The following is a 6,000-nucleotide window of genomic DNA, read 5'->3' as shown; positions in this document are numbered from 1 at the left end:
GTTAAGTGTTTAATTACACGCGCCCACTCTCAGAAGAAAGGGAAGGCGTATACAGATGGGGGAAATGGCTGCTAGATTGCGGACGGTTTTCTGTAGCGAACGAAAAATACATAAATAGAAGTAACGTAGGAAGGGAGGGAGATACGGCCGGCAGCTTCGGAGAGGGTAACGCTAAATAATGAATCGAGCACGGTTTGTTGTTGCTGCTACTGCTGAACGATGCGTAGTTCCAGATTTGGAACCGGTATTGAGGTCAAGCGCTGAGGGGGAGCCCGACGCTCGATCGGCAGTCCACGCGTGTTGTTCGCGGCATCTTTTAGCGGCAACGCGCCTGCTCGTCTGGCCACCTCAAAAATAACACGTGACCAGAGTGTTGCAGTTTTTGTCGACAGAGGCCGCCGCCGTCGCTTGCGTTTCTTTTTGTGCGTGCGTGCGTGCGTGCTTGCTGTGCGCGGCGCTAGCGCGGGTCGGCGTTGGCGCATTTTTTTTCTTCCTTTGTTACTTTCTTTTGCTGCTTCTCGTTCTACGCGTACCTGCCTGCATACCGATGCTCCGGAGCGGCGTCGCCCGTCGCGAAAATGCAGCCGATGCCGCTGCGTAATTGCTAAAGTTTGTTTTTTGTGTCCGCTGGGGTCCGAAGCGTCCTCGTCGATCTGTTCATCGAGCTGCGAAGAAGCGATCGTGCCCACCGCTACGCCTTTCTGCATCGCCCGGGAGCCGACCTCGGCGAGCGAGAACGGATTGCCGTCTGTCCGACATCGCAGCGGCGGGGGCTCCGTGGTTCGGACTGTTTCCGTGTGTGCGCGAGCTGTGGCGTTTCGGTCTGCCCGCCTGAATCGCGCTCCGCAGCTGTCATCACCCCTGGAATACTAGCCGTCTCCAAACTCCACCGATGCACCTGTCCGGCTACCGACATTGCGTGCCGCTGCTACCATCGCCCCAAGAATTCCCGGCCTAGGCTGGCTAGGCAAGCGACGCACTACAGGTGGGTACTACGTTCGCAGGTTGGGGGGGGGGGGGGGGGGGGGTGCTTCGGAGAAGCAGCGTTCATCCGTGCACGCTGGACGCGGTTGACTTGACGTCGGACTTGTGCTTGTTGAGTTTGTGTTCCTGTCCCCGGGCGCCGGGTGACGCCGCAGGTTAGAACGGCGGCCAGAGCTAGCGCCTGAACGTCCCTTTTATTTTTTTTTTTCTTCTCTCAGCGATCGGCGCGCGCTGTCCTGATTTCTCCCTCGCTGTGGCTAGGTGAAAGCGGCTGGCAGCCTGCTCGCGGCGTCGCCACGTCTTCGTTCGTTTGAAGCAGCGTGCATGCCCACACTACGCTGCCATGTATGGGGGTCCATCCGTCGGCGTAGTTGAACCTACGTACGGCTGTTGGTGCGGGCCAGGTGGGGGCGGCCTGCCTTCTTCCGCCACCTCCGATCTTTTTTTTTTTTTTTTCGCTCCCTTCTTTTCTGCGCGGCATTCTCTTCGGATCGCGCACAGCGCCGCTGCACCTTTCGGAAAAACGCGTTCCTGTCCCTTTTTTTTTTATTTTCCCGTCTGCCTGACACATCTTTTTTTCTCTGTGTGTACGTGTATGGTGTCTGCTTGCAACAGTGCACGCGACGACGGGGCCGATCACGTCCGCGAAAACCGACCCGCCGCCATCGGCGTTTGGACTCTCGTACTTCGGTAAGGAACGAACGTATGTGCGCAGCCGGGAGAGATCGCGTAGTCGTTTTCGCGTTTCGGCTGAGCTCCTCGATAGCGGGTGGGATGGTGCGCGTAGGCGATTGTTTCGTCGTTGCCTACGTTCCTCTGGCCACTGTAAGTAGTGCTTCGGCGGTGGTCGCTTCTGGGGCATTCCTTTTTAGACTGCTTTCATCTCGCTGAAGTTGCCAGTCGGCGTTGCTATCGAGTGTTTTCAAAACCGTGCTCATAGACGTCAGGTTTCTTTTTTCTTTTCGGCTCGCGCTGCTCGACCTGCGAACCTATCGATCATTGTTGCAGCCTAAGCTGACACACATTTGAAGCGGAAAGAAAAGAACGCCGTCACGAATGCCGATTTCTGCTGACGCAGACGTGAACAATCGCGTTTTCCACACTGACACTTCCGCGTAGTAACCAGCTGGAGAAAATTCTCACGCGCTTGTTTCTTTCCCCAGGCGGTTGCGCCTTTTGTTTGCGCTCGGAGTGAAGAATTTCGTCTGTTTTCGCTCGCAGCAGGGTAGCACAGTCTGCCGTTTGCAGACGACAGCTGCTGGTAGCAGACGACGTAGAGATTGCAGTGACTGGAGCAGACGACACGGGTTGCGATCGTTTACAAAGCTTAACGTACGCTCTTCATAACGTTTGATCTTAGCGAGCGTTGCCTCTCCCGTGGGTCGCGATCTAATGTCGCAGGTGTCGATTGACACATGTGCTAATGCCTTCTGGAACGTCGTTCGCCAGACCGGTAAAGCCTCACGGCCGCAACCGAAGAGCAAAGGAGGTTGCATTCTTGTGCTCTGGCCAAGTTGTCTCGGTGGCGGCACAATGTTTCCTGGTATGAGCAGCTCGCCCGCGAACACCGCTTGAACACGCGGCATGATTACGCTGGTGCTGCCTTAAAAGCGGTATTCCTTCATACGTGAAAATATCCGCCTTTCTTGGCTTGTGGGTCTGCGGCGCGTTTTATCTTTCCTGTAGGGACTTTTACCCGCGAGTGACGCGGTCCATGAACAGGTGCAATGAACGACCGCGGATCACACGGCTACTGGACGTGCTGGAGGAAAACATGTACGGAAAACACGCAGCCTGTTTGTCTGTAAAGCAAGTTTAGCGGGAATGTGCCGAAAAAAAAAAAAACAGTGTAAGAACGTTAGTGATTTATTTGTTCAGTACTGCCAGCCGCCTCTTGGTGGCCAAGGCAGGAGAGGGGATGCAATTGCACAGTGCTTTGTCAATAACAAACAAAGGAAAAAAAATGGAAAAAGAAGGCCTGCAGGCAGGCAGCAAAATTTCTGCGGAACAACTCAAATAATAGACGAGTAACAAACACTTTACATTAAAATCCAAAACAAAACGCGACAAGGGCAACACTCCAGAATCGAAGCAAATACCCTAACTTGACCGGCTGGGGTTGATTGCAGATAAAAATGTTTCGGGTGACGATAAGGTGATCACTTCGCGAGGTAATGCATTCTAATCGGCTATCGTTCTTGGGAAGAACGACAGCTTGTATGCAGTGGTTCTGCATTTGGGCACTACAATTGTTTTGTCGTGTTTGTGCCGAGTTTGTCGTGTTCTGTTATACTGCATATAAGTGTGAAAGTCTATTCTGGTGTGATTATTGACGATGTCGAATAACATTTTCAAGCGATGCATTTTGCGACGAGATTCCGAGGTGGGCAAACTGGAACGGCTAAGATCAGATGTCGATACCTGTCTTCCGCAATAGTCACGTCGGATGCGCTGTTTATGACGCAACATACAGAGGCGTGCGATTCCCGTGGTGTACTGTCATCTTCAAGTGAAACCACAACTATAGCCAGTTGTAGCATAAACGCTAAAACAAGAAGATTTAATCGAGGGAGCCGTAATATTAATTAGCGCACTTGAATGTCACTTCGATGGCGCGAAGACCACTGAGTTGGCAATATCCGGCAATATTTTGGATATATTGCCGCGAATGTTTGTAGTGTTTGCTTGTTCGTTCTTCAAAGCTGCCGGCACGCCGCTTTATCGCTTTGTTTGTGATGCAAGACGCGCCTAGATTTATCTCGATTGATCGCATCCAGGCGGAGCCAATTCTACTTGTTCCAGAATGTTCTAGTCACTTTCCATGCTTTATCTCGAACGTTCGCTATCAGCTTTAAAAAGAGCATGGTCGAGAGCGGCCGGCATTTCTGTTCAGCGACCGCCGAGCACGCTTGTTGCTACGCCACCGCCGAGTCATTCAGTTCTTTGCGGGCGCAAGACAGCCCAAGTAAAGAGTTTCGTTTCGAAGCCATTTTCGCTGTTTTCCCGTTGGCCGCCCTTACAAAAAAAGTTTTAGACAGTCTATAGACTTCTATCTATAAAGTCTATAGACTGTCTATAAACAAATCCTAGAAAGCGAAAGCGGACTATAGACAATCTATATAGATTTATGGCCATACACTTTTAGTAGACTTTTGTCTATAGACAGTCTATAGACTATGAATAGACAAAAAGCAATATCTGTAGGAAGTCAATAAGAAGTCTATAGACTGTCTATAGACCATTTTTATAAGGGGGGACTGCAGTCACCACTACGTGACAATATCTTTTTGCGACGTAGTTATTATGCTCACGTTTCATTTTGCGCTCATATTATACATACTCAAGCTGCTATGTTATATCGGGCTGCGATTCAATGCGGACGTTTTTACACAGAGGGCGATAACTAAGATTCCCCGGGGAGAATGCATGCGTTCTGTGCGCCATCGTAGGCCGTCAGAAAATCCGTCTTTTCAAACATTAACTGAGGACAAATTGCAATTTGGCTTATACCGACAGCGTGCTGCGTTCTAAGCAGGAAGAGACCACTGTCGCCGAAAACGAACCTTTTAGTATTAGAAAAGACAAAAAAAAAACGAAGTGTAGATCTGGTCATCAGCGGCCGATTTCGCGAGTAAAGTGTGCGTCGACACCGCATTTTAGTGCATATCGCAGAGACCACGCTGGATCGCCGTTCACTTCAAAACATTGGCAACCCCCCAATGGGCACGAACTCTCTTGGACGTCCTGTGGACATTCTGAACGTCCGCAGGATGTCCGTGGGAGTTTTGATGCCCATTGGGCCATCCTTTTCGGTGTACACGTCACGAGCTTGGATTCAGTGGCGATAAAATTTTAAAATTCGATTTTCTGGACCGTAAATGCTTCGTTTGGTGGAGTGCAAACGTCAGCAAAGCCAGAGGGAACCCGTGAATCAATTTTTATGGATAACGATAGAAACTATTCGCCGACGTCACAACGGCCGCCGTTTTGTTGTATGTGGAGCACTGCGAAAGGTTGCTGGCCTGTCTAAAAGGATTATCGCCTGCTGCTTCGGCCAAGCGCTGCTGAAGCTACACGCTAGACGACAAAATGGCGCCCGTGACGTCACGGGAATGCCCCCTATAATTGGATGGAAGTCTCAGTGTCCCTTTAAGTGCGGTCGCATTCTTGCTCGGGCACAAGTGGGGCTCATACGTGTAGATGTAGTACTGAACCAATTATTGCTATGCAAATATGCGTTGCAAGCATACTTTTCTGTAAGCAGTATTTCTTTGGACGAATAATATCCAAAGACAATTTCAACTTGAGTGCAGAAATAGCGTCAAAATGCGCACTTTCGTGTTAGCGACTGTAGCTACCTGTGTTGGTGCAGAGATGGCGTTGAAGATTGCAGAAAAAAATGACCTTTTTGTGTGTGTGATTTGTGCGAAGACATTTTCAAAAAGAGCTCAGAGGGCGCCGCCATGTTGGACACTGGTCTCAACTTTCCAGGTGTTACCGAGAAGCACCCTTTTTCTCCTTTTTTGAGCATTTTTGTTCCAGGCGCACAGCGCATCATTCAGGTTAGATGCGGAAGTATGAACCTAATTCGGCTGTTGAGTGTGAACCAAGTGTTGCCTTCCGAACTGCTCGTACTTGTACGTGATTTGCCGTTGTATCGACATCTTTCTGGTTTGTCTGGCATAGTTTCGTCTGCATAGCTTCTACAGGCTTACCTCCGGCGTCGTCTGCAAGCACATTGTAAGGGTCGCGTTCTTGAGCAAACCCAAAGGCATTCCAGCTCCATCTATACCAACGTTGATCTATACATAGCAAGGCGTCCGAACGGCCTGGAAACTGTTTGCACTGTGTCACCCAGCGCAAACCTAAGCGAAACCCCGCGTTTGCTTTTACGCGTGATCTGCCTGCAGACGTCGTCGCGGCTTCGTCTGCAAACAGAGGCGCGTCGGCGCTTGGCCAGGCTAATTCCCAGACCTGTAGGGTATGCGCGCGTGTACGGGCGGTAAAACGGGTCAG

The 6,000-nt window shown here is 50.7% G+C and overlaps 1 protein-coding gene across 2 annotated transcripts in view; it reads left to right on the top strand.

Annotated features, from left to right (window-relative positions):
* Positions 1–443: 443 nt before the first annotated feature.
* The window catches only part of LOC149365773 (uncharacterized), a 60,762-nt gene continuing 55,205 nt past the window's right edge, over positions 444–6,000 (top strand). For both annotated transcript variants that reach the window (XM_089545988.1, XM_089545980.1), the window contains exon 1: positions 444–985. The gene's annotated coding sequence lies outside the window, so the exon portion shown is untranslated. The remainder of the gene's footprint in view (positions 986–6,000) is intronic.

This window comes from Amblyomma mixtum, chromosome 1 (genome assembly GCF_055824585.1).
Source record: "Amblyomma mixtum isolate Tamu chromosome 1, ASM5582458v1, whole genome shotgun sequence".
Classification (NCBI taxonomy): domain Eukaryota; kingdom Metazoa; phylum Arthropoda; class Arachnida; order Ixodida; family Ixodidae; genus Amblyomma; species Amblyomma mixtum.
Note: the sequence above shows the minus strand (reverse complement) of the source record. Positions and strands in the feature narration are given on the sequence as shown.